Source organism: Lissotriton vulgaris, chromosome 4_1 (assembly GCF_964263255.1).
Source record: "Lissotriton vulgaris chromosome 4_1, aLisVul1.2, whole genome shotgun sequence".
Lineage (NCBI taxonomy): Eukaryota > Metazoa > Chordata > Amphibia > Caudata > Salamandridae > Lissotriton > Lissotriton vulgaris.
The window spans coordinates 883,780,705-883,791,613 of NC_141691.1; the positions used below are offsets into that span (position 1 = coordinate 883,780,705).

General features: G+C 42.2%; 1 protein-coding gene across 2 annotated transcripts in view; it reads left to right on the plus strand.

Moving 5' to 3' along the window:
- The window catches only part of LOC147722684 (cytidine monophosphate-N-acetylneuraminic acid hydroxylase-like), a 486,512-nt gene extending 475,877 nt beyond the window's left edge, over positions 1 to 10,635 (plus strand). The window contains exon 15 of one of the 2 annotated variants that reach the window (XM_086965175.1): positions 10,040 to 10,635. The gene's annotated coding sequence lies outside the window, so the exon portion shown is untranslated. The remainder of the gene's footprint in view (positions 1 to 10,039) is intronic. The other variant, XM_086965174.1, reaches the window with a different exon arrangement.
- The last annotated feature ends 274 nt before the right edge of the window (positions 10,636 to 10,909 follow it).

A 10,909-nucleotide genomic window follows, 5' to 3' on the forward strand; every position in this document is an offset into this window, starting at 1 on the left:
GGGAAGGGCGAGGACTGGTCAGTTTGTACACTGGCCAGACAACATGGCAGTTCACAGGATGTGGCAGGCCTGAGACACCATTTTAGGGCTACTATATATATATATATGTATATATATATATATATATATTCACTGAAAAAACCATAGGTTTCACACCAGTTATAGTTAGGAATTAGCATTTAAAAAAACCTATGAAATTCACTGAAAAAACCATAGGTTTCACACCGGTTATAGTTAGGAATTAGCATTTAAAAAACCTAATAAATTCACTGAAAAAACCATAGGTTTCACACCAGTTATAGTTAGCTGGAAATTTTACTGATATAAAACCATTGAAATTCCCACGTTATAGTTAGTTGGACTCACTATAACTTGCGCGTGCAATGCACTGCTGATGACATCACATATTACATCACTCATGACATGGTCAGTGACATCACTCATGACATCACTGATGACACCATCCTTGTAACACAGTGACAGACCTCCTTTCACTGTAAAGTAACCTTTGAAACACATCTTCAAAAATAGATACTAACATTAACAAAAAAGTGGATATACCCATACCAGTTACAACAACCAATTCAGTAATTTCACCATCTATATACAAATTCACACATTCACCAACAGTTTTATGTATTCACTCATACATATACTCACTCTTCATATGTAGTGATACCCCTATTCATTCTGTTACACACTGACAGTCATCAAAAACTTACTCATACATATACTCACACATGCAAATAAACTAATAAACATCCATTTATTTGCATATACAACTATGCACACATTAGCACATTACTTCTAAGGAAACTTACACATACTTACTCTCTTAAACAATCACTTATAGAAACACATACTTATTTAAACAGGAACTCTTTCAATCTCTCACTCTCACATATACTTACTTATATACATCAATTCTCATATATACAAGATTAAAACATATGTAGTTACTCATAAAGACACTAGTGAGAGAGGCATTCACTCTCTAACACACACATATACACACTCATCCACCCATACAATCCTACACAAATGCTGTCTTCAAAACACATACAAACAGTGAGTCAGTCATTGATGCATCTATGTGCTAAGTAACAGCCCCACCAAACCATACAGACACTCATACTGATACTAAAAAAACATCTAATAACCCATATACACACACATGTAGCTACTCAGCAACCCATGCAGCCACTTATACACAAAGTAAAACACTGATACATATATTTAAATATTTAAACATTACTCGCTAATATATGTATTCACTAAGATACACTTAATAAGCCAGTTAACCAATCAATTTTTTTAAAAAAAACATCCATTTAGACACTTATTTAAACATTTATTCTTCCATCGATCTTAACATATACATATATAAAATATATTTATTTTTCAGAAAGACACACATTCACTGGACGATGTCATCAGTGATGTCATTTGAGATGTCATCAGTGATGTCATGAGTGATGTCACTGACCATGTCATGAGTGATGTAATATGTGATGTCATCAGCAGTGCATTGCACGCGCAAGTTATAGTGAGTCCAACTAACTATAACGTGGGAATTTCAATGGTTTTATATCAGTAAAATTTCCAGCTAACTATAACTGGTGTGAAACCTATGGTTTTTTCAGTGAATTTAATAGGTTTTTTAAATGCTAATTCCTAACTATAACCGGTGTGAAACCTATGGTTTTTTCAGTGAATTTCATAGGTTTTTTGAATGCTAATTCCTAACTATAACTGGTGTGAAACCTATGGTTTTTACAGTGAATTTCATAGGTTTTTTTAATGCTAATTCCTAACTATAAGTCTCACTTTATAAATAAGACTGTTAGCACTCTAGTTGTTCTTTAGAACACTCTGGTACATTCTGTCATTGGGCTACAGTTGGGCTACATCTAGTTGAAATTTGGGCTACATTTACATTTTTTGGTCTCTGGTGGCCATCTTTGGGCTACATTGGGCTACATTGGACTACATTTGGGTTAAATTTTGGCATTTTGGCATATATATAGCCCAATGTAGCACAATATATATTTTATCAAAGTTAATTTTCGTAAAAACCACTTAAGAATAGGGCTACCAGTCCCTACAATTTTTCCCATTTTTTATTTTTTTTATTTTTTGCTTTGGAGCGCTTCCGGTGCGCTTCCCGGGGAGCGCCCCGAAAAGCGTACTTTTATAAAGCGCCCCCGGGCGCGCTCCGAGGAGCGTCCCGTAAGCGCCAATATCGCGAACGAAAACATGATCATGACGTATCGCGTAGCCGCGTCCGCGTGATACGCACGGCGTAAGCGCACCCGGAAGTACTCGAGCGAATACGATCGTGCAATGTAAACATCCGACGCGCTTACGCTACGCGACCCGTTGCGCCCCCGGGCGCGCCCGGGGCGCGTAGCGTAAGCTCGTCGGGTCATGTGACCTGAAAATAACACTTTTCATTGGTTCATAACAGTTTTAGTTTCATAATGATGAAGCCCCTGGTCTTGTGACCTGAAAATAACACTTCTCATTGGTTCAGGACAGTTTTGTTTCTAAATGATGAAAGACCCCACCTTTTTTCCTTATTCTGACTTTGTCCTTTGACTGAGGAAGACCTGTTTGTACATCTCTGTACCTTTTTGATATTAATAATGGCTTCAGTAGCAGCAGCAGCTGGTGCATCTGCCCCACCACCACCACCACAACCACCAAGAGGACCACCTCAAGATTATATTGGTGGTCAAGAACAGGAGGAGGAGGAAGAGGAAGAGGAGGAGGGGAGGAGAAGATGGCTGCCTGAAGAAAATACCCCATACAAACCCAAGCCACACATTGTATGGGAGTTTTTTTCAATCCCAGAGGGCAAGAAAAAAGTGAATGCGCCCAAGGTAACTTGCCTAATCTGCAATGATGAACTTTCACGGGGCAACCCAAACAAAAAATATTCATTTGGTAACTATACCATGATTCGTCATATGACCAGAAAGCACCCAAACAACTACTCTCGTGCTGAGTTCAGGGAACTGGCCAGTAACCTCCCCCAGTCGTCAAGGACCACCTCCCAAACAAACCAACCCACTTCATCGGGACCAGAAACATCTGAGATGATGCCTTGCATTCAGCCAAGATTTGCTGATTTTAAAATCACTTGTTCTGCATGTGGCAAGCTTATCGCCTATGTTGAAAAAAAGCGTTAAGCTCATCGTCCTTGCAGGTGATAATCACAAGTGCCCCAAAAAGAAGTAATTCTTGGGGTTTTTAATTTTTTTGCTCCAGTTGAGCCAGTTTCAATTCCCTTTTTTTGTTTCTCCCCCTAAAAAAATACAAAAAAATATATAAAACTGTTTTGAAAAGCCAAAAAAAGTTCAAAAAGTTCAAAAAACACAAAAAAATATAAAACAACAAAAAGAAGAAAAAAAAAAGTTCTTTTTAGAACTACCTCCAATTTCTAAATAAAAACTTCATTTTTTTAAAACTCTGTCATCTTTTTCCCTCATTTTACGCTCCCCGGTGCGCTACCTGGTGCGCGTACCGGGCGCTTCCCCCGCGCAAAACGAAAAAAAAAAAATATTTTAAATGCCCCGCGGGGCCCTTTTATAGCCCCCACATCAAACCTAGGGGGTCAAGGGGGGGTCTACCCTGCCCCCTTATGGTCATTTCCCTCTTTGTTTTGCCCACCTCTCGTGTCTCGATCCTACCGAGTAACAAGATGGCGGCCGCTCCGGACTGTTTAGAATGTTTACAGACAACTCAGCCAATCAGCTTTCTGCGCGCAAGTCGCGTGGCGCGCCTGGAGCGCTCTCCGGTGCGCGCACCGGAGAGCGCCTATAGATATTTATATTTTTTTGAACCTAAATTACTCAAAATCCACTGCAGCACATATCTTGAGACATAGCAAAGGCACATCGGGCTACCAGTCCCTACAATTTTGCCAAGTTTGGTGGAAATCCATTCAGCCGTTCGGGCTAAAAGTGAAATCGACCGCCCTATGGAAATTAACATGGGGAAAACGCGTTTTGGGACCCCCCTTTTATCTCGGCCCCAGTCCCTACAATGACAGCGCCCACATGGGATGAATTTCCACAGGGACTACGGTAACAACAATGCACTTAGCGCACACGTCCACAAGGGCGGAACATTTATTTGCGCAGCTGGTTCGTGTGAGCTGTCTATTTTTCCTGCAAGTGCCAGTGAACAAGGGCGTTTGTCAGCCCGAAACGCGTTTGGCCAGCCATATTTTTTGCTGCGGATGGGGGGCTGGTATCTCCTGCAGTTCCTGGATTAAAAAGGATTAAAACTCGCTGGGTGTGGTGTTTTCACTTGGAGGCGACTCGTGAAGAGAATCTGTGCGGTGTGTCTCGGCCGCGAAAATGCCCCACTGCTTATCTATGGCAGGCCTGCATACACCTAACATTTAAAGGCGCATGTGGGACGACGAGCCCGATTCCAGGACGGAGTACTTACAGGAAGCCAGCCTTGCTTCTACTTTCAGCAAAACCCACTGGGGTAAGACATTGCAATCATTATGGGAAAATGACAGCGCCCACATGGGATGAATTTCCACAGGGACTACGGTAACAACAATGCACTTAGCGCACACGTCCACAAGGGCGGAACATTTATTTGCGCAGCTGGTTCGTGTGAGCTGTCTATTTTTCCTGCAAGTGCCAGTGAACAAGGGCGTTTGTCAGCCCGAAACGCGTTTGGCCAGCCATATTTTTTGCTGCGGATGGGGGGCTGGTATCTCCTGCAGTTCCTGGATTAAAAAGGATTAAAACTCGCTGGGTGTGGTGTTTTCACTTGGAGGCGACTCGTGAAGAGAATCTGTGCGGTGTGTCTCGGCCGCGAAAATGCCCCACTGCTTATCTATGGCAGGCCTGCATACACCTAACATTTAAAGGCGCATGTGGGACGACGAGCCCGATTCCAGGACGGAGTACTTACAGGAAGCCAGCCTTGCTTCTACTTTCAGCAAAACCCACTGGGGTAAGACATTGCAATCATTATGGGAAAATGACAGCGCCCACATGGGATGAATTTCCACAGGGACTACGGTAACAACAATGCACTTAGCGCACACGTCCACAAGGGCGGAACATTTATTTGCGCAGCTGGTTCGTGTGAGCTGTCTATTTTTCCTGCAAGTGCCAGTGAACAAGGGCGTTTGTCAGCCCGAAACGCGTTTGGCCAGCCATATTTTTTGCTGCGGATGGGGGGCTGGTATCTCCTGCAGTTCCTGGATTAAAAAGGATTAAAACTCGCTGGGTGTGGTGTTTTCACTTGGAGGCGACTCGTGAAGAGAATCTGTGCGGTGTGTCTCGGCCGCGAAAATGCCCCACTGCTTATCTATGGCAGGCCTGCATACACCTAACATTTAAAGGCGCATGTGGGACGACGAGCCCGATTCCAGGACGGAGTACTTACAGGAAGCCAGCCTTGCTTCTACTTTCAGCAAAACCCACTGGGGTAAGACATTGCAATCATTATGGGAAAATGACAGCGCCCACATGGGATGAATTTCCACAGGGGCTACGGTAACAACAATGCACTTAGCGCACACGTCCACAAGGGCGGAACATTTATTTGCGCAGCTGGTTCGTGTGAGCTGTCTATTTTTCCTGCAAGTGCCAGTGAACAAGGGCGTTTGTCAGCCCGAAACGCGTTTGGCCAGCCATATTTTTTGCTGCGGATGGGGGGCTGGTATCTCCTGCAGTTCCTGGATTAAAAAGGATTAAAACTCGCTGGGTGTGGTGTTTTCACTTGGAGGCGACTCGTGAAGAGAATATATATATATATATATATATATATATATATATATATATATATATATATATATATACACATATATATTAAAGTTACATGCCGTGTTTAGACTTTCACACGTGATCAATAGATAAAAAGAAATTATTCTGTTATTGCAATGTCCATTACAATGTTTAAATGAAAGCCGTGGGACACAATCTGGGGGAGGAGTTAGCAATTCACCTTCAGAACTAAAATGAGTCATGTATGGTGTACAGAGTAGCTGCTGCTTGCTAGGTAACTGAATTCTAGTTGCGCCATATTTAAAAAGTGACGGTAGATGCGTCACTTTGTAAACCCCTGCGCCACATTATACCTGCGTCAGGTATAATGTATGCAGAGGGGGCGTTCCCACGCAAAACGCCTCGTAATAGTGACGCAGTGAAATCTATGAGATTTAACTGCGTCACTTTTAGGACGCTGTTGCGTCAAAATCTTGCGCCTGCCTCACAGCAGGCGTAAGACTGATGCAAGCCCTTTCACATGGGGCTTTCCCCATGTGAAAGGACGCATTACTGGAGTTGCGTCACTTTTGTGACACACTCCAGCAATGCGTCACTTTTGCGCTTACAGATACGTCAGAAATACTGACGTATCTGTAACTCCTTGCGACATGATTCGTCATACATTAAATATGACGCATCAGGAATGTCGTAAGGAGTGCGCACTGAAAAGTGACGCATCGCTGTTTTCACGCAGCGATGCGTCACTTTTCATAAATGAGGCCCCCAGTGTATTCACTGTGTCACCTCTACGACCCTTTCTTGCGTCAATACGTCCCTTTTGCATACATTACACCTGAAGTAGGAATAATGTGGCGCAGGGGCTTACAAAGTGACGCAACTACCTAGATGCGTCACTTTGTAAATATGACTGAATAAGGTGCATTTTTTACAGCACTGCTGTGTCACAAAAAGTGACGCTCTGGTGGCGTTAAAGTGACGCATGGCCTCATAAATGAGTCCTTCAGTCTTCTACTCCTGGGTCATATTAAATTTATGACGTATTATGTTGGAAGTTCTTACAGATACGTCAGTATTTTAGACGTATCTGTAAGCGCAAAAGTGATGCATTGCTGGAGTGTGTCTCAAAAATGAAGCAACTCCAGCAATGTATCCTTTCACATGGGGCCAAGCCCCATGTGAAAGGGCCTGCACGCCTGCTGTGAAACAGGCGTAAGATTTGGACGCAACAGCGTCATAAAAGTGACGCAGTGATATGTCATAGATTTCACTGCGTCACTTCTACGACCCTTTCTTGCGTCAATACGTCCCTTTTGCATACATTACACCTGACGTAGGTATAATGTGGCACAGGGGCTAACAAAGTGACACATCTACCTAGATGTGTCACTTTGTAAATATGACTGAATAAGGTGCATTACTTACAGCACTGGTGTGTCACAAAAAGTGACGCACCGGTGGCGTTAAAGTGGCGCATGGCCTCATAAATGAGGCCTTTAGTCTTCTACTCATGCGTCATATTAAATTTATGACGTATTATGTTGGAAGTTCTTACAGATACGTCAGTATTTTAGACGTATCTGTAAGCGCAAAAGTGATGCATTGATGGAGTGTGTCTCAAAAATGAAGCAACTCCAGCAATGTATCCTTTCACATGGGGCCAAGGCCCATGTGAAAGGGCCTGCACGCCTGCTGTGAAACAGGCGTAAGATTTGGACGCAACAGCGTCATAAAAGTGACGCAGTGATATCTCATAGATTTCACTGCGTCACCTCTACGACCCTTTCCTGCGTCAATACGTCCCTTTTGCATACATTACACCTGACGTAGGAATAATGTGGCGCAGGGGCTTACAAAGTGACGCATCTACCTAGATGCGCCACTTTGTAAATATGACTGAATAAGGTACTTTTTTTATGTAACTGATGCGTCACAAAAAGTGACGCTCTGGTGGCGTTAAAGTGACGCATGGCTTCATAAATGAAGCCTTCAGTCTTCAACTCCAGCAATGCATCTTTTCTTACCCTTCCACACCCCTTTCCTTTTTAACATTTTTTTGAATATCCACATTTCCCATATTCACTCTTCTTCTCCTTACTTTCTTTCCCAACACTCACCTTCTTTCAGTCCCCCTACTTCACTTCCTTTCTCCTCTCATACCTTTCTGTTCTTTCTTACTCATTTTCCTTTCCATTATCAATGCACTCCATTTCAGTTACTCTTTTTCATTTTTTTAAGAATATAGCTCTTTGATGAGAATTGGAGGAAGTTCTGAAAAGAACTTTTTTTTTCTTTTTTTTTTTTTAAGAACAGAAACAAAAACAGGGAATGGAACCTGCTCAACAGGAGCAAAAAAAACAAAACAAATTAGGGCTGGGAACGGCAGTGATGGTTCTCCAATGCTCGAACCATGGGCAGGACACTTTACTCCCCATAGGTAAGGAGTTGATTGCAGTATCTGCATCTCAGGACAGCATTGTTAAAAGTAGGTTGAATATTTGGCACGAGCTCCTGCGATTGCCCCCTCCCAGAAGTAGTTGCTCCTCCGGTGGATGTAGAGGCCCCATCACTGGGAACCTCTTGTGCCAGAGCCCTGACACTTTCCCGGGCAAAATTCTGGGGGTGCTTCCTCTCCACATGCCGGATCATTGTAAAGTTCCCAAAAGGGTATTTTTTTTTGGGGGTCACCCCGTGACAGGACTTGTTTGCAGATCCTGCACTCCACTTTTGGAGCATTCACCTTTTTCTGGTTAGGTGGTATTTAAAAAAATTTCCAAATAAAATGCTCCTTCACCTTTGGCTGAGGAGGCTCTTCATTGATGAATTCAGGCTCTTCATCACTGCTGGATTCTCTGGCAGCCATGGTAAACCAAGAAAGATCCAGGAGCAAAAAACAGGTCTTTCAGTCACAAAAGTGAAAGAAGAAGTGAAGGAAATTAGTGGGGATTTCATTCTTTGTAAAAAAAACTGTTAGCAACCAATGAAAAGTGTTATTTTAAGGTCACATGACTTGACGCGCTGACGCTGCGCGCATCGGAGCGCTTCCGGGTGCGCACACGCGGCGCGAACGTAGGCTCTTCCGGGGCGCATACGTGGCGAGAACGTATGCGCTTCCGGGGCGCATACGCGGCACGAACGTAGGCGCTTCCGGGGGCACTTACCCGGCGCGCCGAAGTGACGTCTTGATAGTTTCACGGAAATGCAAAATCATTTTCATTTCCTTATAAAAAAAACCTGCTTTGATTTGTATTGTACGAAATGTTTTGCGTTATTATTAACTTTTCATTCATATTTTTTTCACGAACGAAAGTAGCGCTCTGGGTGCGCTTTCCGGAGAGCTTACCGGAGCGCGCACCCAGAGCACCCCAGGAAAAAATGATTAAAAAAACATAATAATAATAATAATTAATACTTACTCAAAACAGAAAATTTATACATTTCATAGGTTTGAGACCTTATATATAGTTAGGAATTAGCATTTAAAAACCTATGAAATTCACTGAAAAAAACATAGGTTTCACACCAGTTATAGTTAGGAATTAGCATTTAAAAAACCTATCAAATTCACTGAAAAAACCATAGGTTTCACACCAGTTATAGTTAGCTGGAAATTTTACTGACATAAAACCATTGAAATTCCCAGGTTATAGTTAGTTGGACTCACTATAACTTGCGCGCCTGCAATGCACTGCTGATGACGTCACATATTACATCACTAATGACATGGTTCACCTCCGCGCCGGGACACTCTTTAGTATCCGTGCTCGATATAAATGTTTAATAACATAACATAACGTAACACATTTAATGGGGGGGGTGGGGAGGTGGGGGGAAGGGGAGTTGTAGGGAAGTAGTCCCTCCATGAGAAAGAAAAAATCCTGGAGGAGAGAAAAAAATGAAATGTTGAAATATACATTTGAGCTAAATTTATAAATGCAGAATTTTTATTGTAAAATGTGTTATTTTTTGTGCAAATTTTATGTATGTCTAAAATCGGAACCAAATGTTCAACTTTTCGTACAAGCCCTCAGATAATCAAGCTGTTAGTCTGGAACATTGCTGATAGTGCTAACCGGGTGAACCGACGCACCTTAATGAAAGAATGCCTGCTGTAGTGTAAAAATATCAGAGTAAATACTATTTTATTATAGGCTGCACTATGCATGATTTACAAGTCAGGTAGTCATCTAATGTTTTGAAATTATGAATGAATTGATCCTCTATAAAAATGATCTTCCAAAGATATTTACAACCTTCTATTTTCATAATTTTTTTTTCAGGAAAAACGGACAGCAACAGTTGAAGAAAAACACTAAAATGATATTTTGCTGCAATATTGCTTACGACAAAAACTCAGGAATTTTCAATGGACGTCTGCAATAATTAATGCGATAATCCAAGACTGAAGCGATACCAGTCAGCATCTTGAAAAAAAAAGTCTAATTGCCAAACAAAATTCTTGAACGAGCACTTTTACCACGTCGCTATGCCTTACAGATTTATATCCTATGGCCTTGAGATGAAGAATGTACCACTTTGCTGCTGTAGTCATCGGTCCTCGGTTTACATTGTTATTTTTATTGGCTCCTAAGTAGCCACACCAGAACTGCTAGCGAGGACTGTAAACATGATATTACACGTCAACAACTGTGAGAGCCTTTGAAAATCTAGGAGCATGTTTACATAGGCACATCCGTTATTTACACTTTAGGGGGCACACATTAATATTACAGGATGGGCTGAAAAGTCACTTCTGTAATACTCAGCGCAAAGGCACTGTTCGAGCTTTCACACTCTCTGAAGGGGTGTTGTACCATCACTTGTATGGCAGCATTCCTATTGGAAATGAGCAAATGCAGCTTCCCTGTGCTGCCATTACATAGTGCTGACAATTGCACATAAATATGTGTGATTGCATAGCGGTGTATTGCTTTGCCTTTGTTATTCAACACACAGTTCATGTATAAGTGATGGATGTGTATAAACTTACACTTGAAGAGTTTACATAATGGGTCACCTTGTGCCCCATTAAATGGTTTGAATGCATTTGTCACTTTTAACAGTGGCGGCCAGTAGCCCTCACACATGCACACTCTATCACACCAATGCATTCACCCACAATTCACAAGCCCATACAAATGCACACACAA